Below are 25,810 nucleotides of genomic sequence, written 5' to 3'. Positions count from 1 at the left end.
TGGCTTCTGCCAGCCAAAAGCACCAGAGCAGCCACAGATATCCCTGCAAGAACTGTCTTTCAGCATGGGAAAACCAGCAAAGGCACAGTTCTGCACCCAGTGAGCCTTCCAAGGATTATTTAGGTGGCATCTTCAAAATCCTCAAGCTCTTCTGGCAAATGGCTATCACTGGCAACCAAACTCATTTACATTACAAAGCTGCTCTCAAGGGATTACTGAAATCCCCCTGATTTCACTTATTTAATTTGGTAAGCAGATTGTGTTGTTGCAAAGTAGATTTGCAGATCTCTGGATGAACTGTCACTGTGTGCAAAACATGATACTGAATATAGGCTCACAGAACAAGTGAGTTTTTGTAGCTGGGCTGGTGCTGTCAAAGAGATGCACAAAGGAAAAAAATGCTGCAAAATTCTGACCTCATGGTTTGGTTATGGTGGTAGAGCTGCAGAGCACCAAATCCTTGAGCACATAAGTAAAGCATCTGTGTACTTCATCTGTGCCAGTGCTATAGTACTGATTTCAAGAGGCACTACAGTAAGGGGAAAAAAGAAAATCACATTGTATATTAATATTTACACCTACTTTTTAGGTACTTGCATCATGTGCACAGCTACCCTGTTGGATAAAATCCCCACTGCAGATACAATCATATCTGAAGATATTGAAGAAATATAAACACTTAGCTGGTCCACGGCATTAGATCTTTCCTGCAGTCAGTCTAACCTCATCCAGAATTTTAAAGCACGTTTATCAGCCCCCTGAGTGCTCCTGTGAATGCTTTCCATGTAAAAATGTCATTTACCTTTTGTGGTGGTAGCTATAAATGTGAGCTATGAGTCTGAACAGGAAGTAGCATTTGATAGCATGACCAGACCTCTTCCTCTCTTGTCACCAGCCAGCACAAATGTGAGCTGCATTACTGGAGAGGACTGCTCTGCAAAAGGGTTCAGAAGGCAAGAAGTCATCTCTCAGCTTTCACCACAGAGGATGCAATTGCAGTAGCCCAGCATCTGACTTATCTGCCCAGCAGTAGATCCAACAGACCTAGCTGGCACAGATGGGGAAATGTGAAATACATTTAAAAAACACTAGGAAACAGTTTACTGCAGAAAGGTAGAAATATGCCGCAACAGAGACAGTACTTTTCAGCCATGGCCTCGCAAAGGCAGGCTTTGACATTCTCTCAAATACTGTGCTCCTCCACAGCTCTGCACAGATGAGAACATTGAGGAGATCACCTATTTAACCTGTAGCTCAGACAGGAGTAACCCACTCTGCTCATCTTATGAAATCCAAGATAAGAAAATTTCACTCACATACACCAAGGTGCGCAGAAGGTACAATATCAACTCTCTTTTGGAAAGGTAAACAGAAGAACATGATAAATTAATAATGAATTACTACAAAGGCATGTGTTGGGATTTCACACCCTTTTTAACATTTGTAAAATAAGATATACTTATGGGTTCTTATTATACAGCCAAAATGAATTTTGAAAGCAAGCATTATACTTGACCAATACAAGTAACAGGGCTCAAGGACAGTCTACTTATTTTATAATATTATTTTATTTAGTCTGATACATCTTTGAGCCTCTTTCCATCATTCCTCTTCCCTCATAGAGCACTCCTAGTTTTGGAAGAGTGCAGAAACATTTCCTAGGTGCGGAAGGCCAGTACGAAAACAATAATTTTTGTCCTTTATGCTTGCAATGGGCATCTGACTGTGGTAATGTTCACCAGCCTCCCTGTAATAATAACAGGGCAACATGTCGTTCTCTGTTGTTTAAACACAATGTGCAAGCAGTTAAACCAGGCATGGAGAAGGTTTTCAGCCTTTTCACACACTATAAAAAATGAGATTCCCATCAGTGGCAAATTTTTTTAGTGGCCTCACCTCACCTGTCTGTGCCACACAGGAGTGGGGTCACTCGGCTATCCTCTGGCCAACTTGCCACACCTGTAGCCCACTGACAAGGATGTCAGGAGCTTCACCCACCACTGGCACAGCCACATTAAACCTTCCCACGTTGCAACACCTTCTTTCTTCTGCATAGATTATTCCTGTAAAGTACACTACAAAAGCTTTACTTTTTCCAAGAATGTGAAGCACCTGCAATCATGAGTTACAATCTGTGCTGGCCGTGCCAGGATGCCACGTAGCCCTCACTTTCAAGGGTGAAGTAAACAGCTTGAGGAAGAAGAAAGAGCTTTGAGGATTGTGTCATACAAGCATTAATATAATGCTCACATCAGCAGCACTGTGGCTTTTTAATTTAAAGCATGTATTCCTTTGAGAATTACCATTATCTCATTTTTTTGCACTCTACCTATTATACAATTCTTTTCGGAGATCTTAACGTGACTGTCATGGCTTCTGAAAAGCAGCAATCGCAACCCCCAGCCACCACCAGCCCTTTAAAAGGGCCCAGAGGGGAAAGCCAGCACATCAATTGTTACAGCTTTCAACGCGTCTTTTTTTAAAAAGGAAGAGCTAAGTGTTATTTTATATATTTTTTCATGCATAATTTCAGTTATTTCTCAGTAAACATATATCCCTGGGCTCTAGCATTTCATCGCAGAAGTTTAATTGAAAAGGGAGTGGGGGGGAGAGGTTGGCAAGGGGCGGGGAGGGCAGTGCGGGAAGGTGGGAAGGGCGTGGGGAGGCGGGGAAGATGGGAAAGGCGTGGGAAGCTGGGAAGGTGGGAGAGGCGTGGGGAGGTGGGGAAGGCTGGGAAGGTGGGAAGGGGGTGGGGAGGTGGGGAAGGCTGGGAAGGTGGGGAAGGAGTGGGAATTGAGCGCAGCGCCACGGCGCCCCCTGGCGGCGCCCTGGGCGCGCCGTGCGCGGGGCGCGGAGCGGGCGCGGAGGAGGCTCCGGCAAGGAGGGACCGGCGAGGGGGGGAAGCGCCGTCCTCGCTTGATGACTACACAATGAGTAGTGATATATTTTAATTTAAACACCATAAACCTATTGAGTGCTTAATTAACTTTAACCGTCTTCAGTGGAATGAAGCCAATTTGAGGGGGTCAAAAGGAGTTGTTTCAATATCAAACAGTTTTACATAGTCAATCCATTCATTCGGCCTACAGCTACTGATTAACACACAAAATTAACATGTTAGTAAAAATTCATATTCAGGTCTCTGGGGAAATTAAGATGCACATGCACAGAGCATGATTAGCACAACTATTGTTTTCCCCCAACAATATAATTTAATGGGTTTTCAGAATTACAGAAAGAGAGACTGGGTGCTGGTTTGAATTGATTATTTACCACAAAGCTTTGAAATATAGAGAAGACGGAAAACATCCTGAGCCAAGAGGGCAGCGACAGAGGAAAACTGGAGCAGAGCAAGACCCCGCTGCAGAAGGGTATGGCTGGAGCAAGGATGCAGGCGGGCATCAGGCCCTCCCACGTCCCACAGAACCCAATCAGCCTCCCCAAGGACACTTCCCTCTGCCCTTGCCTACTGACGCCTTCCTCTCCTCCTCCCCTCCTTCCCTTTCATGTCCCGATGTTATTTTTCCATTGTGTCATTTGTTTTAGTAAGAGAACAAACAGCTCAAAGCTTCTTCCTATGCAGCAAAATATTGTACTTGCCAATTACTTTTCAGAAATAAGAGGATTAGGAAGGGTGCCAAACAGGCAAAGGAAAGATGAATAAAAGAAATTATGTTTTAAAAATTTACCACTGACAAGCCAAACAAAAGTGACTGCCTGGAGAACCTGGCTGAAGTAGTAACGAAAGAAAATGAGAAACCCTCAATGACTTCAGTAGTTTTTGGATCAGGCCCTCATACATGGCTGTTCCCCCCTACATGGTGTCCCACACATCCTACAGGGCAAATCATCATTTCCAGTACAGAGAGGCACCAGGAGAGTTACCTGTCACATGGGTACACACAGAGGTGCATCACAGGAAGCCTGAAAGCCAACAGCAAAGGAGGAAGGAAGAGAGAAGCAAATGTCTTCTTTCTTGCATCAAAAACTATCCACAGGCCTCTTGTGTTCACCAGGTTTAAAAAACTCCATGTAACAACTTTTAGGGTTCAGATCAACCATTTAGTGTAAAAACAGACCCCTTCTACCTCTTACCTGAATAGTGTGACCAAGGTCTACACAAAGATAGATTAACTGTCAAATTACAAAGGTTTTGTGAGTGGCAAATGATCTCATGGCTTCCTAGGTTTAATGTATTAATTGTTTTATGAAGTCAAGACAGAGAGACAGGGAATTCTCTTATCATACATGCAGGTGGCCATACCTGCAGCTGGTTAGAGATCTCACTACTGCACTTCATCTACTGTGTTTGAGCTACGACACCTCAGCTCCCACAGCAGAGTCTGTGCAGTCTGTGGTGCAAGAGAAGCTACCTGAGGGTACCACTAACACCCACAGTCATGGGAAGAGACTGGAGCTGGAATCAGTGAACTTTATGAGATAACCTGCACAGAACAGGTGCCCAAAAAGACTGTGCAATCTCCATACATGTAAATTTTTCTCAAAACTCAACTGCACAGAGTTGGGTGGTGATGCAACTTTTATGTTAGTTGAGCCTTCAGCAAGAGATTGGTTTAGGTGAGTTCCAGAGATCCCTTCCCACCTGCAGTATTGTATTTCGTACATCAAGCATTCCAGTAGAGTGGTTCCTGATGTGCAGAAGTCAGTAGCCATAGCTCACACTGCACCAGGATATTGTGGAACAATGGCATCTAAACATGGTACAGCCAGCAGCACTTCATTGCCAGCTTGTGGTGAGCTCGGAGTTCAGGAAAAGCCAAGAGCACTGTTGAATACAACCTGGGAACATGCCCCTAAACTCAACATAATAAAATGCTGTCCACTGCCACAGTCCACAAAAATGACAAATTCAGGACTATGATGAACCAGGAATCACTGAATCCTTTTGCAAAGTCTGTTAGAATTAGAATCCTAAATGCCAGAGCAAGAACACAGATATCTGCTTACCTGGTGTTGCAGATGTGTTTGGCAGAGGTAAAAGGAAGCCTAATACAAATAAGCATTGAATTACTTGGGTCAGAATTTTCAGCTTAACCTTAAGAAGACTTACAGCTCTTCTGCCATTTTGGCATCTGGGCACACAATCCTGTGTGCCTCGGTGTCTTTGTACAGGTCAGATTTAAACACTTGGCAGAATCAAATTATTAGGATCACTAACAATGGGTTTGAATCTGTATTTAGGTGATCACTTTTGGAACAAGGACTAATGAGAACAACGACATACCCCATTCATTCTTGCATATGATTTCTATTCTGCATCTGATATTAGAGTAGTTGTATCTGTAGAAAATTTTAGGGACCAAAAGGTTTTATAGGCATCTGGAGTCTGTAGATCAGAAAACAGCATTAAAGCAAACTACTGGGGGTAGTGGAGCAGGAGAAAATGGGGAGAATTGACTGAATGTCTCATGAGAGCATGGTTAGGAAACTAATATTTGGTTCATCACCAGCTAATTTTTGCAAGAACTACGGTGAAGCACCTTAAAGTTGAAAGCTGAGAGTGATCTTGGACTCAGCCCTTAATCAAACACTAGAAGGACTGCAAGAGAATAAGCACAGTTCAGCAGTGATCATAGTTAAGGTTCACCTCCCTTCAGAATGTGATATGTAGTAGTAATCCACATAATGTTTTAAGGAAGGGAAATTAATCATTTATTGCAAAGATGGAAGTCAGAAACAGCTCATAATGGGAAACTCCAAAGAAATAAAAGTGTATTTAAAGTGGTGGTAGTAAAAAACAATGGGAAAGCAAGACATAAATTTAGGATTGTGATGTTACAGAAAAAATAAGAGGAACCTGCAGGACAGCCAAAGCTAGAGAAGCAGGGAGGATAACTAAATTTCAGAAGACTTCTCACTATTTAGTCTGTTTAACCACCAATACACAACTAGAAAAGGAGAATCAAGAGACTACAGAGACAGAAAAATATTTCTCCTAAGCGGCATTAGCACAATAAGAGTCTTATTTCACAGATACTGGGGGAATGGTCTGCCCAAAGACCTATTCACATACAGTAAAATACTCCAAACCCAGAGACATCTAAGAAAATAATTGATTGTTTTTAGTGAATTTTCATTAAAAATTAGGATCAGACAAGGCTGACAAAGATTTCCAAGAGAAGCGGACAATGTAGTTATTAAAGGAAATTTTGTTTGAATATCCATATACTTTTAAAAGGAATGGGAAAGGCCAAAGGATGATCATACTTAAAACCAGTTTAACAGACAGGTGTTATGGATTGGCCTGGAAATTGTGCATCACAGTCCATTTCACTGGATCTGTCTGAGTCAACAAGACAGACATCTAGATGTGTTCTGTTGATTGAGCAGGGCAAAGCAGCAGAGAGAAGGAGCTGAAAGTCTGACTCTGGCTGAGTCTTCTTTACATCACTATGAAGCCAAATAGTTAGAAACACATCAGCTGTTCTCCCAATGCAGCGTGAAGCTAAACAAGTACAGCATCTGGGAAGAGGAGTGAAAGGCTCCTGTCTTACTCACAGGAATTGTCAAAATTGCCAAACTAAGCACACATGGTTATTACTTAGGCAGTATTGAAGTCTTTTGATCAAAGTGCCGTCTAAGGATCTGCTAATGAAATAATCTAAATTGACTCGAAACACATCAGGATGGGTGTTGAGAGCAGGGAGTACTAAGTTACTGTCAAAACTAAAGTGCTTTTCAGGCCACACCTGGAACTCTGTTGAGTTTTGGTCCCCACTGTATAAAAGAGTTGTGGATGGCTTGGAAAAGGCCATAAAGACAGGGAAGCCTGACATACGAAAAAAGGCTGAGGGAACTGTGTTCAGCCTTGAAAGAAGAAGGCTTAGAGGAGACCTTACCACGATATTCTGGTATTTAAAAGGTGTCTATACTAAGAAGGTGGAGACTCCCTTTCTACAAAAGCTGAGGGGTACTTGGTACAAGTGATCCTGGGGAGATTCCAGTTAGACACAAGAGGAAAGTTTTTCACAATGAGAACGTTCAGCCACTGTAATTATGTCCTCAGGGAAGTGGTAGTTTCCCCAACTTTGGGCACTTTTAAGGTTCCGCTGAACGGGCTGCTGTGCCATCTTGTCTAGACTTTTGCCAAGAAAGGTTCAACTAGGTGATCCTCAAGGTCACCTTCCAACCTGAAGTCCTGAGTAAGGCTCAGTAAACTGTCCAGTAAAAGGTGTCCCATGGGAAGAAGCAAAGTACTTGCTCCAAACCAATTTTGCATTTATTTTTGAATAGTTGGGAAAAAAGTGGGCACATAATGTTGTCTAGATGATAGAGGTCTGTACGTTCAAAAGGGTATAACTTTGGAAAACCTCAGAGTTCCTCTGTGTATCTTTGCAAAGGGCAGTTTAGAAACACAAGGGCATTCAAATTTCGGGGAAAATAGGGCCAGAGCATCCAGTAAATAAACTGCTTACCATTTTAACACTAGATACTAAAAAGTATGAAAATTAATTTCTATGGCTCATGTTCAGGGAATCTAAATGTGTGGACAACATCTTCCCACTGTAGAAGCACTGTAAATAAAAAGCAACCATATGACCAAGAGGAATACCAGTACACATGGCCTTCAGGAAAGCAAGAAATAAAACCACTGCTATTACATCAATTACCTTTTTTCTCTAGCTTTGGCTGCTGCGAATCAAAGGATCCCACAAAATTTTATAGATAGAGATACTTTTCTCATGGAAAGAAATTAGGAAAAACAGGATGATTATCAGCAAAATTCTATAAATTACAGGAGATACACATGCAGCAAGAGAATTGTCCACTGGCCTTTCTCATAATCAGTGAGACAGAAGTCCCAAGGAGAAATCAGAGTGTAACAGCAAAACACACTAGAGTCTAACACACAAGATGTAACAGAACCTCTTGTACAGAAATCAAAAATTTACATTAAAAAATGAAAAAACTATTCAAAAATATGCCTAGAAAACATTAACACTTAGACAATCAAAAGATACTTTTATCACATCCATAGAAGCAAAGAAAAAAAAAAATTTCAATCATGATAGAGCAACAGACCCATTCTGAGAAGCATCTCTCATAAAGAAATTCAGAAAAAAAAAAGTATTTACTTCATTTATGTAAGACTAGTTCCTGTCAAAAAGTAAATGATAAATAATGCTGAAGTAGCCTCAGCAGATATTTAGTTAAACCACATAATTATATTTCATCCTTATAATTTGTTTTTTTCACAACAGAATAAACCATAAGTAGGTGATTCACAGATCAATTCCATGCAAAGGCCAAAATGTATGGTTCCCATCTAAGAATATATGAGAAGATATGCTTTCAGTAACATAAATTATTTAGTCTAGCACAGACTGAGCAACACAAAGTTTGTAAACTCTGTGTGTAGATCCTCAAGCTCATACAATACTGTTAACTGGATATTCACCAATACATAAAATATATATGAGTTTAGGTAATATAACCCTCCACAAGTATGCAAAAAGTTCTGAAGCGTTTTTCACTAACTGGCATAAAATATATTATTAAACCCCCACTGAATTTATTTCAGATCTTATTCTGTCTGGCAGTTGCTTTACTTTAAATAAATAAATGGTGAGGGAAAGAAAAACCCAAACAACCCTGGAGAAACCAAGTACATTAACAACTTGCATCAGTAATTCATCTTGAAGTGCACGAACTCACTTGACATCTACAACTGCAGTGTGTGTTTTCCACCAAAACCACACAGGCACTGACCAGTGGCCTATGACAAGACATAAGGACACACACATTTTACAGAAGTTTACCGCAATATCTTCTAGAAGGCTACATGGCAATCCTTTATTTTATGTATGTGGTGAAAATAGCACTTGATGCACCTGACATTTTTCCATGAATTTTTTCTATTGCACAAGTCATGGTCTCCATTTAAAAGTAGAAGAGCAAAATCATTTCCTATTATGATCTTTTCAAGCAGAATAAGTGAAGACTTATGGCAAGTTCATACCACTTCTAAGATGTTTAACACAAGTATCATAATTGTCACTTAATGGGTCAGGAAACAAAGACAGACTTGTCTCAGAGGTGTTGTCTCTTCTCTATAGATCACACTTATTTTCTTTTCATATTTAGGAAATGTAATTACATCTAATTCAAATTACAAGAGACAATAATTACACAAAGCCATTTTTTCTTTATAGTTAATGCTCTGAATATTTTATTTGCCAAGGCATACAATTTTCCAAAAAGAAAACATTAACTTATGTGGCCCGTATGGAATTTATTTAATTATATGATAATCCAATATGGTTCCCTGCAATTTATTATGTTAATTAGTTAGATTATGTGTGAAACATTTTGTAATGAGCCCATTCATTTTCTTTATATGGCTTTAAAAAAAAAAAAATCTTTCTAATGAACCATTTTTCTGCATTTATAAAAGGTATCTGGGCTTTGTAATTTAAATGATATGTTACAATCTATATCAGTGTAGACTTACTAAAGATTTTGAGAACTATAAACTGTATTTTGTGAGACTTCAATATTCTTACTATAACCAAACACAATAATTGGAGAATATTGTGTATTTGATATTATAACTGAATCCTGTACTACTTTGGCAGTAGGTGCAATATTACTGATTGCAAATGGAGGAGGGAAAAGAAACAAGAAAAAAAGGGAAAGACCTCCAGTAATTCTTCAACCAGGAGGGCAGAAGAGGATTAAAGAAAGCCTTTAATAGTCAGCATGTGCAAATCTCTTTTGGAAATGAGCCAACAAACTAGATCAACATGGATTTTTGCAAGAAAGCAAGTTACTGTTTGTTTCATACAAGTTAACTACAAGTTACTACTACTGTGTGAGCAGAGAAACAGATCATTAAATATAAAAACTCTTCCATGACATCTTCTTAAAAATATGTTTTCTAACAGTCCTGAGGTACTGTCTCTCTTGAAATTTCATTTTATATGTGCAATTTCCCTTTGCTTTCTAAAATGAGGAATGCACTCCACTTCCTTGCCTGAGTTTTCAATAGCAAAGGGTGAGCACCTTTAGGTTTGTGCCAGCACAGCCTTGTGTCAAGGCTGGAAGCGTTTCCAGAACCATGCTAGAACTCATACATTCTTCATTTAGCTGGGAATTTGTGTCTGATTCTTTACTCCCCAAATACACCCTACAGGAAGTGTACCTGATAGAGTACTGTGTGATAAAGCCCTGAAGGGAAGAGGGGCCCTAGAAAGCTGGTTGATCTTCAAGGATCATCTCCTCCAAGTTCAGGAGTCGTGCGTCCCAGCACAGTGGAAGTCAGGCAAAAAGGACAAGAGGCCTGTATGGATGAACAAGGAGCTCCTGAGCAAACTCAAACACGAAAAGGAAGCCTAAAGATGGTGGAAGCAAGGACAGGTAACATGTGAAGAATAAACAGTGATTGTCTGAGCAGCCAGATCAAGTGAGAAAAGCCAAAACCGTGACAGGATTAAATCTGGACAGGAACATCAGGGCAACAAGAAAAGTTTCTGTAGTAAGTTGGTGATAAAAGGAAGACTAGAAGAAATATGGAGCCTCTCCAGAAGGAAATGGGAGAGCCGATTACATGGGACAGGGAGAAGGTTGAGGTTCTCAACAGCTCTTTTGCCTTGGTCTTCACTGGCAAGTGCTCCAAGCCACAATGCCAAGTTGCAGAAGGCAAAGCGGGGACTGGGAGAATGAAGGACCCACCACTGTAGGAGTCAGTCAGGTTTGAGACCATTTGAGGAACCCAAAAGTGCACAAGTCCATGGGCCCTGATGGGCATTCCTCAGGGATCCACATTGGGATCAGCACAGGTAACGTCTTTGTCAGTGACCTGGACAGTGGGATAGAGTGCAACCTCAGCAGGCTTGCTGACAACACCAAGCTGTGTGTGCAGTTGCTGGAGGGAAGGGATGTCATCCAGAGGGGCTCTGACAGGCTGGAGAGGCTCATAAGAACCTCATGAAGTTCAACAGGGCCAAGTGTGAGGTCCTGCACCTGGGTCAGGGCAAACCCAAACACAGGCTGGGTCTTGGACGTATTTCTTTACTGAAGGAAAAACCAGACCTAGAGGCCATGATAGGATTCATCTTTTACAAATTGTACAGATGTCATTAGTCTATAGGTGGTAGCAGGCAGAAATAAAGTTTAAAAAGCCTGCTGCTCAATGGTGATGCTCAACACAGAAAAATCCACAGAGAAATTCAAGTTGAATTAGCCTCTCTCCTTAGATCCTTAATGGTTTTTCCTATGTGCCATCTGAAAATATATTAGTGCTGCAGAATCCTGATGTTGGCCCAAATGTCACCTTTAAGTCAGTTTCCAATTACTATCTTACCATTTATATTCATTTTCCCTAAATGGAGCACTGGTATAGCCCGATAAATAATTCTGCTGTGGTCACATATATTTCAAAAACTTGACAGGCCAGACAGCTGCAGAAGCCCTGTATGTATTTCAGATGACCTAAATTTTTTGGATCAACATATACTGATGTAATAATAATCAGTGGAGACAGAGGAGAAGGCTGTATTCCAAGCAAACTATGCTTGTGTAGATTTCCTCCAACTGTTATTTCAATTCACATTTGCTTCCATGTATCCATATTCCTAAAATGCCTTTATACTTTGTGTGACATCTGTTGACTGTTGCTAACAAACTGAAAAGTATTGTTTATCCCTGTAAGAACAGTGGAAATATGCTGTATGTCAAAGTAAACGTTGTGCAACTAGTAACAGACCTTGCACCTCATGCAAATGCCATGAATTTTGGCTGCACTCGATACTTTGCTGACACTAGAATCACCAAACCTAACAGTAAATCATTAAAAAATACCAATAGAACCCTCAAACCAAAAAAATCCATGAGAAATTTGAGTTGTATTTCATAATATATAAGCAAAATCCAACATAATTTCTCTCCAAGCTTGCAAGCAACTGATTCCTTAATACTGAATTTTGTGTGTCTCCATACTAAGACAGCACAAACCCAGAAAAATCTTTCCAAGGCTGGTTATTTAGATGTCTTCCTCAGTTAAGAAATATTGGAAACATAAAAAAATAAAATAACCAACACAGATGATTTTAAATGTTTACAATCTTTCACCTCAAAATTACTCACCTGCTGGCTTCTGAAAGACTGCACAGTGGAGGAACTCTCCACTGTATGTTCCTTTAGCAGATATCCTTGAAGAGAAATGTCACCATAAATTTGCTAGACTGAGAAGGTATGTAGTAGTCCAACCATGGTTTTGTTGTTGGTTTTTTTTTTTTTTTTCCAAACAGCAATTTTACAGAATAAACATCCTAAATGTTCCTGTATAGCAAGCAGACTGTATTTCATTATCCCTTGGATATAACTGGGGCACTAGCCAGTAAGAGGAGGGAGGAGTGTCTAAATCACCACCATCACTTTCTCAGAGGTCTCCCACAAGGATGCTCCCTAGCAAGTCACAGCTGAGAGCACACCATGGACTAAGAGTTTAGTTCTCAGTACACATTCTTAGAATAGCATTAAAGGCTCTCTGACAGAGAGCCTTTAAAGCACCTTATCTTGCTTTAATGCTCATTAGAGAAGAATTAAGTAGGACTAATACACTCACAATGAAGTTTACATGAATGGTTCAAGAATGCCTGTGTTAAACTCCAGGTTTTTTTTCAGAGAGGAAAGTAGTGACCAAATATAGATCATATAAAACATATTCAGTTCCCACCACTACATACCACAACTTGTACCTCACAACTTCCCTCAACACTTTCTCATGACCTAACAATCAGCAGCTTCTCTGTGGCCTGTACTTTATTTGCTATTTCCCCATCAACACAGTGTGCACCATCAGAGCAGGGAATTAATCTGTGTCACGCTATGACTGGCAGGAGTTGAAACACTCCAGATCAGTTCTGTATAATCCTTGACAAGTCTTTCATGAAAAAAAAACCAAAAAACTCTGTGCACCAAGTCATGAGGTCCCTCAATTCTTAGCTCCAAGCCTTTCAATACTGCAATAGTTTTAATTTAAATGATTGGGGATGAACAAATATTCTTTCCACATGTATTGTACACTTCAACACACGACTGACAGTTTTAAAAACTCATGCATTAAAATAATTCTCTAGCTATGTATTTAAACAATTAAGTCATTATTAATTCAGTAAATACCATAATAGGCTTTTAGAAATTACAAAAGAATCCTTTCCCATGACATACATCGATATGATATTTGTCTAACTAGGTGATCTGCTTATTATTCACCAATTTAATTCTTTCTTGAATTATGTAGCAACAAAATGCACAAAGGAACAAAGTTACCCTCTGTAATTATCTGACAGGATAAGTTTCAAAATCCTGACATGCCAAACTAACTAAAAACACCTTAGTGACACCACAGGACCTCCCAACTCTCTTGGCACCACAGGGTTAATCTCACACATTTAATATCCTACCTCAAACAAGAATAATTGTAGCAAGAACCAAGGTCTTATGGAAGCTTTAGTATGATCGTGCTACTTCTTCAGAACACAACAGTAAAAAAGCCATGCAAATGGAGATGAATGGAGCACAAGTCACCGAGGTAATTAAAAATGTATTTTCCATCTTCTAGTAATTGAATTGTGTACAAGCTGCAAGTTAATGAGGTCATCTACCCTCAAGCACTGACAGGAAAGCAGGAATAATTATCTTTCAATTTTTTCTTATGTAGCAATTAATTTTAACCATTCGCCTCCACCCCACTCCCACTTCCTTCATTCCAGTCAGTCAAAGTCACGGCTAAGCCGAATTGACAAGCAATTGATATGGTGGCGGCACGGAGCCGCCGAGGCGGGCAAGGTAATCAAGGGGCTGCAGCTGTTGAGGGCTAAGCGCTTCCAGGTGAATGTCACCTGAGATTTTGCATTCTGCCACTTGGAGGACTTGGGACACACAGTAATGCCTGACAGCACATCTGGTGCCAGGTGGGCAGGGAGGGGACATCGCTGACTCGGAAGGGAACAGAAGGATGGACAAGGATTGATGAATGGACAAGACTAGAAACAAAAATGTCTTTTTTGTTGTTGTTTTTCTTTCTGGGTTGGGTTTTTGGGTTGTTTTTTTTTTTTTTGGGCTCATCTGCTGTCATTGAGTATTGCAAACTACAGCTGTATTTAAAAACAAAGTGTAATGCCTTGGCTTGTAACTCAAAATGCAAACACCAATTAGACTCCAACCCTTATGATGCCTCCTGTAACTATCTGACATGGACTTTCAGCAACTCTACACTTAAAAGGAACAAAACGTGCCAAATCAAATCTGTGAGAGCAGGACATGAAGAGGAGTTTGGCACTTTGACCTGTGGACCAAGGCCTCTCAAGCTCTGTGCAGATGTCCACATTTATAATTGAGCTGGCAATCTCTGTCCTCCCTTTGGCCTGCACTACCTTTCAACAGCTAAAATGAGCAGTTCTGTTCACAAAAAAGCAGGCAACACCACTAATGGAACAAATGGACTTAACCATTTCACTAAAAGGATCAAGATCAAAGGAAAGAGGCTTAAGCATTTGGTTATTAACACAACTCCTACCTTTCCTCCCTCAGTGAAGACTATTCATGTTGTTAGCACATGCTAAATGCCATGCACACGATGGCCATCTGAGCCCATACCAAAATGACAACATATCCCCATATGTCAGTGCACATCAACTTGTTCCAGCTGCACTCAAGCTAAACTTCTTCGGCAATTACTAATTTTTGGCTCACAGTTTTAGAAAGAAACCCTTTCCCAACAGCAAAAATTCTAACTCAAATATCTTAAATTGTGGATTATGACAACAATCAGGTCTTACTCACCTGCCTGAGCAGAGCAGCAAACCTGCCTGCCAAGGAAAAGTTTTTCACACTTGCAAGGTGTATTAAAATGTCTTTCCTACATGCACTACTACAGCTGGAGAGAAACCCCATAAAAACAGTAGAAATTATTCTGTGTCAGCAGTGGTGTAAAGAGAGAAGAAATCTTTGACTTTTGCCGTGGACTCCAAGTCCACAATCCATCTGCCTCCTCCTAATACACTTACAAGCCAATTCAAGGGGTTGTTCTGAAGTTGATTCTACTCATTTCAGAAGTTTCCAAAAAATGTGTTTCCTTTTAGATGAGCATAATTATCAAAGCAAAGCTCAGTAGAGAAGGTGCCAGAGGTTAGTCCCTGGTGCTTACCTCATTAGAAATGCAAACAATGGTTACTGTGTGGGTGAAACTAGAAAACACCTGGAAAAGTGGTACACATAAAGGTCACCTCAGCTTCAGTATAAAATTAGCATCAGGAATGAAATCAAAGGCAAGCAAATGCCAACATGTACACACTGGAGGGAAAAGGAGTCGTCGCTTTCTTTTGAGCAGATGAAGAATATAACAACATATGACAGTGCAGTAATAGCAGTAATTTCTATATATTTATTTTATCACCTAACTTTTGCAAGAGAGTCTTCTATTCTTCTTCCTATTGATGCTGCTTTTCACAATCTAAAAGCTGTCGAGGCAAATATAAATAGACCAGTAAGTGGAAAATAAGTTTGTTTCTCCTGAAATGAAGATCAATTTTTGCTTTGAGCAGGAGACTTCATGATCTCAATTTCTCATGTCATAGGTAGATGTTTGATGCAACTGTATAGCATATGTATAGAGCAACCGCTTCACAAATATCAGCAAAAGGAGTTCTTCCCACAAAAATTGATGCCTTTTGCATTTTTCTTCAATGCTGAGAAGCACCCAAGAGACTAGAAATTAAATGGGTATCTACTCTGAGAAATCACAAATGAAAACAAGAGCACTGACTCACATTTAATCAACCAGAAATGAATATTCTTGGATAATCACAAAACAAAACCCAAAACGTTTGCTCAAAATTTAAACAACAAATAAATAAACAAACAAACAAGGCCAAAATCAGGACAAAACAAAAATTCAACTTTCCCTCCAAAGTCCCCCTAGTTTAACTAAGAGAAGGTAAGTGCAAACCTGGGACAGTTGTGAATGCTGGTGACAAGTCCAGATGAACAGCAACCAGTTACAGTATTACAGAGGAAAGCACATCCACAAAGCTACTGTTCATCACTCATAATTAAACTCATTTGAAAACACTACACACACGGACATGATGGAAAGACATGAGTTGTACTACAAAGACAAAATCATTCTTAGTGGTTAGTTAAGTGTTGTCAGTCAATCCTAACCATTTCACAGTCAGCTCTCTCTGTAATGGCAGATTAAACTTGGCAGACTTGATGGGGCGTAATAAACTTCATGTAGCTACCATTGCTCCTCTTTTTGCAAACCTAGGGCATGTTCATCCCTTTAGGTTTACTCCAAAAAGCGCAGATTAAACAAGAAGATCAGTTTCCATGTCCTCTGGAGGTTCTGCATTAGAAGGGAAAGTTCAAATACATGTGCACAAAGTGAGGAACTTGCTTGATCCTCTCTCCTGCCTCTGAGGTGCAGAAGGCCAGGGGAGCGAAGCACTGACTCAAACAGTGCCAGGGAGCAAAGAGCAAAGACAAGGCTTCAATAGAAGGTCAGCATTACGTGGCTTCTTTTCTGAACACAGACAAGGTTTCTGGGCCAGATAAATGGTCCCTCCTGGGAAGCATCCTGTCTCACACAGGAAATAGGAGATGCTCCCTCATAAGAGAAGGTAACCTTGACCATTTTCTATGGTTTGTTTTCCTTGCATCTCCCAGCATCCAAAAGTGTTGTCTCAGCATATTTCTAAGGCACAATCCTACTTAATCCTCTCAGTATCTGTTTACAAACCTGTTGCCCATCAATTTGACTACTCCCTCTTTGAACCTGCAGATACTGTGCCTCTGCAACTTTCTGTGGCACTTGATTTTAGAGTTTTGCTACCCACTGTGTTAATACTTTCTCTGCATGCTTGTCTTCTGATTTGTTTAAAATTCTCATATTATGCCAACAAAGAGTTTCTGATCTTCTGTCATGAACAGAGTAGAAACAAGAGGCAGCTACTCCTGAAGCTCAGTATAAATCACAGAAGGATTTCAAAAGGAGAGAGAGAAGAAAGAAAAAAAAAGAATAATTCTTGCCATCAGAAGCAAACACCTTGTCCTAATAGTCAAAGCATTTTAGCTGAAATCCAAGATGATACAATTTCCTTACATTCAGGGATTTTAAATATCCCATATTTACCACAGACTTATTTAGCACTCATGATAAAGTAACTTGAGTTATATGACATGAAAATGACATGACATTAAAAAAAAAAAAGGAGAAAAAAAAACATTTAGAGTAGATTCTAATGAATAGAAGCTAAATTGTAATGATGCAAAAATGGACAGGTTTTTTTATTTTTTTAATACTTAGTATTGTCAAATTTTCTTTTACATATTAATATCAAATCTATTATTTTTATCCTATATATATATGTTATATCTCCATATTAAATTGCTTTGGGGATGTTTCTCTTTTTTGTTACAACTACTTTTCTGCGATACACTTCTATATGAATTTTATATGTCCAATTTCTGTAAATACAAGTCTTCAGATTTGGATTAATCCCCTTTTCTACCACTTTGCAATGTAGATCTGGTGGAGATGGACATATGAATTGTCACCCTTTAGCTCCAAAATAAAAAGCCTTTCTTGAATCAAACCAGGGTTAGCTGCTACTTGGGTTAACCTTTTTAAAAGGGAAGCATCCCTACCTTAACATACATCAGAGTGCATAACAGTGTTACCTGGTTGCCAAAAACCTCTATGATCAGGAGAATTCATGCAGCAAATGCAACTCAAAAAAGCAGGTTAAACAATTTCTCTTTAAAAATTAGAAGCCTAAAATTTACAAGCCATTCTGAAATAAACCACAGCCGGAATACAAAGCAAGAAACATTAAGTGCTTTAGTCTAGAAAAGCACACAGAGTAATGTGATTGGTTTCCTCACAATCAAAAGCTTGTAGCACGTGAATTGAAATCACTGCTTGGATGCTGAAGTATAAAGGAATTCATGTTCCCACCACCTTGCAGCAAGACACATTGCCTCAGACACACTGGAATAACTACACCTCGATACAATTTTGTCTAAATACAACCTGTTCTTTTCAATAATGATCTGCACAGGAAAGCTGATATGATTTAATCCTATAGAAAAGGCATCAACACAAGCTGTCCTAAACACTGACATAAGACAAGTACGAAGTTCAATTTTGCTTAAATTTGATAACCAAAGTGCCACTATGAAAGGTAGAACTTCTCATACACACATCCCAGGCTCTTTTTAAGTGCAACTAAATTTGATATAGCATGTTTTACACCGTGAACTGAGAAAATTGCTCACCATCCCTATTTGTCTGTACCACATTCCTTACAAGATATTCTTCCTATTATTTTGAGAACACTAAAAGAAGTAACCTGACAGAACCTATTCAGTTCATTACCTTCTCTTAGGGGAATATCTAAGAGCCCCAGACCTGCTTACAAATGTGCATCTCTAAATGCCAGACTGTAAAAGAATATGGTCCCAATCCAGAGGCATGTCCAACCTAAGCTTTGAAATTCAACTTGGAGTTTCCATTTACAGTATTTAATTTCTGATAATTATGGGTAACAACTTTTGACTTGAGACAGGTCAAATCACAGAATTGTCAGGGTTGGAAGGGACCTCTGGAGATCATCCAGTCCAACTCACCTGCTAAGGCAAGGCCACCTCAAGTGGGTTACTCAGGTGGATTCTGAATGTCTCCAGACAGGGAAACTCCATGACCTCCCTGCACCACCTGTTCCAGTGCTCTGCCACCCTCCATGTGAAGAAGTTCTTCCTTATGTTGAGGTGGAACTTCTTGTGTTTTAGTTTATGGCCATTGCTCCTCATCCTGTCACTGGGCACCACCAGCAAGAGTCTGGCACCATCCTCTTTTCGCCTGGCTTTGAGATGTTTATATGCATTGATGACATGCACTCTCAGTCTTCTCCAGACTAAGCTGGCCTAGCTCCTGCAGTCTCTCCCCTTAAGAGAAATGCTCCAGACCCCTCACCATCTTTGTAGCCGGGTGGATGGACCCACTGGACCCTCTCCAGCAGCTCCTTGTCTTCCTTGAACTGGGGAGACCAGAATTGAACACAACACTCCAGATGTGGCCTCACTAGGGCTCAGTAGAGGGGGGTGGATCACCTCCCTCGACCTGCTGGACACACTCTTCCCAATGCACCCCAGGATAACATTGGCCCTCCTGACTGCAAGGATGCACTGCTAGCTCGTGGTCAACCTGTCATCCACCAAAACTCACAGGTCCTTCTCAGCAGAGCTGCTCTCCAGCAGGTCAGCCCCCAACCTGTCCTGGTGCTTGGATTAATTCCTCCCCAGGTGCAGGACCCTACACTTGTCCTTGCTGAAACAGGCGTATCAACACAGTTGAAAGGTTAATGCATCTCCTATAAGTGCTTACAGAACATAACTTTTTTTTAATGCTAAAATAGATGATTACAAACTTATGTACTCATGAAAGATTTTAGGCTGCACCATTAAATACTTCTGTTTTTCTAAATATCCCATCTACCCAACTGTTGCTTATCAGTCATCCATTTAATTATTGTACTCTGTTGCTTGATCTGGCTTTGCCACCCTGTGATAAGTTGTGCTCAGGTGTACTGCACACCCTGTTCCAGGCACTATTTTCCCTGCCCTCTCCAACAGTCACATAGGGCATCCACATGAAATATACCTTTACAAGAAATTTCGCACAAATAGGGAAATAATTGATTGTTTCTTTGGAAGAAAAAAAAAAAAAAAAGGCTGAGATCTGAAAAGAACTCTGACCCTATCCAGTAAACAGGATATCAATTTACCACACAAACTCACGCATATCGAGGGTCCGTGGCAGCCCAGACAGGGACTCGGGGAGATCCGGGCATGAAGAAAACTACATGAGGTATAAATCATAGCATTAAGGCTGCCTCCAGGGCAGGGGATCCACTTCAACGATCACAGTGACATTTACTGAAGGTCCTTGACCGTCCTGGGGGTTCTCTGCAGCTGTTTAACTATGAAATCAAGGTTATTCCATAGGATCTTCCTAAGCCTCACAGAACAGGGTGCTGACTGTGCTGGTCCATAATAATATCTTTTTAAGAAAACCCCAATTCATATTCTTTGTTGACAGTAGTATTTCATTTCAAAAGCACCTTCATTTCAAGGCATTTCCATTCACCAGCTGGTTCAATATTAATTTCTCATCCCCTCCTTCTAATCACACATGAAAATTATGAAAATTAGAGGATAGGCAGAAGAGAATAAAGCAAAAATGGAAGATTTCAATGGGTGTTCAGAGAGTAATCTATGAAAACAGCATGAATTTCTTCTCAAAGCAATGGGGAAATTCTGCTACCTCCACACACCATGAATAAAACACTGCATATTAGTTCCAGCTAAGTCAATTCTCTTAAATTGAAAACTCCAATGCAACTAAGTTTCATTAATTTTTTTCATTTTTGTGAAGTTACATTGTTCCTACCTATCCAGAGATTTGATTAGCAGTCACATATGGTCAGTTACAGCCGGCTTAATATTCCCTCAATGATTCTACACACGTCAAGTTACTGTCTCTTGGCAACAATACTGATTTACTTGGATATTTTTTATTTTACTCTTTTCATTGAAAATGTTCTTCCTTCATTCCCACCTCAGAAGTGAAATACTTTATTCCTTAGGTATTGCCTGAGAGGAGAAAAGTGATTTTAATTTCTAATGTATAGGTGCAGATTACTTACTGAGTTAAAAAAACAGAACTTGTATCAGCGGTTGAGATATATGGCTCATCACAAATTATACTTTGCAATTCTGATCAGCAGAAATTATATATTTCATACTTTCATTCTGTTCACATTCAAGTAAGGCATTTAACAATCCAGTATTTAATTGAATAAAAGAAAAAAAGGGTTCTAGAATTTTGAAGAAACATTTTCTGTGATATTTAGAGTATTCAGATGGTTTGCTCCCTTTCCAAAGCATGATTCTGTTGTATGACTGTTAAAAGGTAAACCTTGAATTAGTGTTTACCATTATCTTCAAAAGAGAAGATAAAAACTCAAGGAAATGCTACTGGGCCAGCCCTGCCTCATAGCACATGTTACACTATTGACTGATGGCCTAAGACTAAGAGAAGAAAACAGAATTTAAAATTATCATCTTCCTTATTGAAAATCATATTTTTGATTATAGATGTTTTATGACAAATAACTTAAAGCCCTACTCAGAAAAAATGCATGATGCTTTCAATGCCCAGTCTGCATTTGTGCTGGACTGAACTTCAGCAAAATAGTGCTGCCCTGCAGCACAGCATAGAATGAGTCCAATAAAGACAGACTGCAAGAAGATCAAAGTAGCAAGACATCCTTGCTTTTCTTCTGTTTCCTAGGATGCTTCTCTAGACCTGTGCTTCTTTCATGTCCATGTTTTACAACAGTCATAACAGTCATTTGGCATTTACACCTGGATTAATTAAGCTATAAATACTGCACACACACACCCCCCTTTAATATATCCAGCTAGTTTTGGGATGTTAGCAACTCACAGTATCTATTTCACTAAGAACATTAGGCTATTAAGTGATAAATTATTAATTATCCTTTCAAGTAGAGTTTCTGAAGAGTAATAATGAAAATAAACAAATCCAGATTAAGCAGGTCTCTGCAGATTCTCTGTCCTTTCAAAACAGTTGTCTGTCCTTCTACAGTAGCACCCCTTGGTTCTTCAAAATGGTTACTCAGTTAACAGCTCTGAAATGCTGACTGAGAAGGTCAAGTATCAGAAACAAGTAGCTGATTTGCTTTCTCTCTGCACCTTTTAATCTCTCTAAGGGAATTTCCACTGTAAGTGACAATCACAACTCATCACAGTAGTGGCTTTTCTGACAGAAACACACACCCACAATGAGCTGGTCAATGACCCACTGGATCTGCCAGGACACTTCAACACCAGTTAAAACAGAATGCTTTTTCAGTTCTAGACTAAGTAAAAATTAAACATGAAGCTTTTTCAACTTACTCCTAACAGCTGACCTCAAGGCAGTGAAGCAACTCTTCAAGTTCAAGATCAGCTAAACCCTCACCTTCCTCCAATAATGATGGCTGCACGTGATTGCAAATGTATCTAGAAAAGAATGACCCTGTGACAAATTTGCTAGCTGAGGTGTTGGAGCAGTCTGCCTGCATTCCTACACCTCTCCTCCTGCGCTCTGTAACAACAAAATTCACTATGTGCTAACAAAAATCCCAATCACCTCCATAAATCTTGATCTCCCCTACACTATGCCTTCTCTGACAGGCAACTTTACACCTTTTTCACCTAGAAGGCTTGCACTGTGAATTAAAATGTGACTTCCTTCCTTCCAGTAAAATAGAAAAGGAAATCAAAACTAATCTTCTCCTAGGTCCCTCCCTTCCCCCCCCAGTTTATGTGGCACAGACCAGCCTGCAATAATCAAACCAGAGCCATTTAGTGTATAGTCTAGTCTTGCTGTGACTAATAGGATGATTGGTTGTATAGCTTCTTTATGGTTGTTCATTATATCACCCTTACATAAAGTAATTTAATTTCAGTGGGATAATTAGGGTATTTCTAATCTAACTGATAGTCTGAATGAAATGAGATTCTCAGAGGGAGATTTGTGTACCAGGAGATTGGTGACCTCCGGCCCCAATTTTCACACAATGTATTAAGCTGACAGCCTTACTTCCAAGCCCTGCTGCACTGGCACCTCACCACTTGTGCAGATGTATGTGCTACAGACAGCAGCTCTGAATGAGGCTCTTCCACCCAAAATCCCATTATTAAGGGAAACGGTAATTTTTTATTTGGATTACAGAAAGATGATCCAGGCCATCATTCACTAGTTGAAAATACAGCCCTGTTATTTATCTGCCATGCAAAGCATGCATCTAAATTCTTGATTTTAGACTGTACCTTACAGGGCAGAATTGAAGATATCCTACATTCACTTGATCAACACCTACACTTTTGTAAGTATTAAAAAGAAAATTTTCCTCTTTGTGTTTTCCAGAAACATATGCAAAAGTTGAAGAAAGCAGCTTCCAACAAATCGAATCAATGCCATATTTTATTTATGAACCAAAACCCTAAGTTTCTCTACATTTTGCTGTAAGCTGTAGCTGTCAAGCAGACCAGACAACCTGGCTGCTTAACAGACAAGATGCTCCATTTCTTCACTGGCACTTTTGTACCAGCTCATTTCTTTCCATGTCTCTGTTCTCTGAAAACTGACCTATTCCTTTCCCACAGTACCATCCTGGCTCAGACCAGTCCAATTCTCTGCAAGCAGCAAAAGCCCTTTTCCTTCAGCTAAGTGTGGACTGAATCCCACTACTGTAACCAAACCCTCTTCATCATACCTGCAGCTTTGTCTCTGCGGTTGCACATTCCTCTGCTGATCCTTGGCTTTACAAAGGACGATACCCTTAAACACCAGAAGCCTTCACCCACAGACCTTTGAAATTATTTCCCTGTGATTAGTAAACCTTTTTAACCTCAACAGCTTAGCCTTTAATCCTAAGAGCTAATAGAAGTAGAAAAGGCCTTACAAACTGAGGAAAACACTTTGCTCTGTCACATAATTTGGTTTTAGTGTTCCAATATTTGATTTAAAGACAGCAAATAAGTTATATGGGCTTTCAGGCTTCTTTGTCCCAGGCTGACATAAACAGCTCAAGCAAGAGACTGAAGACATCACTGAAAGTCTCTTTCCCAGACACAATAACATCCTGTATACAGAGAAGTCAGGGTTCACACTAACTTCAAAAGCATCACAATTTCACCTAAAGCTCTAGTTACACACAAATAATCAACACACACTATCAAATATATATACTGTGTATCTATCAAATATGTAATTTCTGTATCTATGTACACCCATTTAGTACGTGTGTGTATATATGCACAGAAATAAATTAATATTTTTTTCTATTTCAGCATAATAAAGCATAATTTAATGAAAACAAAACCTCAACATTTATGCTTGAGCACAGATGAAAATATATGATCTATAGCATTTATACCTCTACACTTAAATCAATAGAGTTCATACAGGAGTAATTATTTTCAAGAAATTTTTCTGCAATTAGCACCTTTTAAAGTGACCTATGTAATTTTAAAATATCAAAACCCAATGAACTGCTACATATTATAGCTACCTCTGCGTACATCCATATTTTAAACTCCTTGGTGGTGGGTATAAATCCAGCATAAGAGCCCACACCAAGCTTTATTTCACTCAATCTCTCACATTATCATTTTTCAGTAATGTTAATTTGTATTCTGTATTTTTCACCAAGCCTTGCACTTGTAGCTATGTTGGGAATTTGTGGTTGGAAAGTCACCAACCTGAAATACAGTAGTGGCTGTTTTACAGAAGTCATGGTCTTGTCAGGGCCTGTTTAGAGGACTCCTGAGTTCATGGTTCCTTGACCTTACAAAACAAAGAAGCTATTATAGTTTAATGGGCCAATATAGAGGTTTATACAAGAAGAAAAGAGTTACATACTAGAGATGACAAAGGGCTGTTTTCTACTTTTTGCAGATACCAACCTAATTTTAAATATATTTTCAAGAAAAGATAGTGTCAGTCAAAAGTAGCTTTAAAATAATTATATTATTTTATAGCCTCTTCCTCAGATGGCTGCCTTAAAATTTCCCAAATTATTATTCCTGGTCAAAAGAAATGAAAAAATATTAACTCCTTACAACATTTGCAAATAATCTTACATCAAGTGATTGCCCAAAATAAAGAATACTTTCTAAGGTAAATCAATTTTACATTAAATCATAAAAGCTTGGAAGGGAAAAGTGAAAGCAAACACATTATTATTATTATACTGGTGTATTTAAGTTAGTACCAGATTCTGCTCCATTTCTGCATCTGCCATCAAGTCAGTACAACTCAGTATTCATCTGCACTTTGGATGAGTCTTCAGAGATAGAGTATCACTGACTCTCCTTTACAATGTACTCTGACATCTCAGATGAAGAGTTACAGACACATTTCTACTTTAGGGATTTGATTTTCAAAAACTTCAAGTGTTAAGGAGTATATTTAATTTGAGCACTGAATGCTAATTTACACAACATGAAAACTGTGTTTATGGTCAGCTGTGAACCTATTCATTTGCACGGGCTCATCGTTCTACACAAACAGAAACAACTGCTCTGAAGTTCTAGCAAAAATTTCCTCTCCTCCAGCCAATCCTTTCAACAAAACTCTCTTGCCTCAGTTTGCTTCTGTTCTGAACCCTTTCAACCCTGTCAGAACTTAATTTCTTGTGCTTTTAAGAGAAATCAAGACTGAGCAACTCTGTGCTAACCTGAAGATCAGTTATTTCTGTAGAAAGATAAGAGATAAGTAAGAGAGCACCAAGCTACAGTTCATTTCTATTCAATTAGCCTTCTGCTGGACTGACCTGTTTTATGTACAAGTCAAGGTAGGCCTACAAGGATAATCTGAGTTGGAAGAAGGAAAACACAGTTAAATCAATAGCAGAAAATTATCTTTTTTGTGTGTGACTACTCAGTCGTGCCCTGATATCAAACTGAGAAAAAGCACACAAAAACTATCTCCCCTTCAGAAAAAATAGTAATAATATTACAACCCCCTTTATTCTTAGAACAGTTACTAGAGCAACAGATTGCTATGGTATAGCATAGAAAGAGTCAAGGAAAGAGAAGACACCTATAGGACACCTTTCACATATTTCAGCAATATTCAAACCATGCCAGCATTAACAAAGATACCCCTCAATCACAAGAAGCCTTACTAAAGTCCATTTTCAAAAGCTAC

The 25,810-nt window shown here is 39.4% G+C and overlaps 1 long non-coding RNA gene across 2 annotated transcripts in view; it reads right to left on the bottom strand.

The window, feature by feature from the left end:
• LOC108444722 overlaps positions 1–25,810 on the bottom strand; it is a 79,676-nt gene that overhangs the window by 11,880 nt on the left and 41,986 nt on the right. The window lies entirely within an intron of this gene.

This window comes from Corvus brachyrhynchos, unplaced genomic scaffold (assembly GCF_000691975.1).
Source record: "Corvus brachyrhynchos isolate BGI_N302 unplaced genomic scaffold, ASM69197v1 scaffold281, whole genome shotgun sequence".
Classification (NCBI taxonomy): domain Eukaryota; kingdom Metazoa; phylum Chordata; class Aves; order Passeriformes; family Corvidae; genus Corvus; species Corvus brachyrhynchos.
The sequence above is the reverse complement of the archived record's forward strand: the minus strand, read 5'-3'. Positions and strand labels throughout refer to the sequence as shown.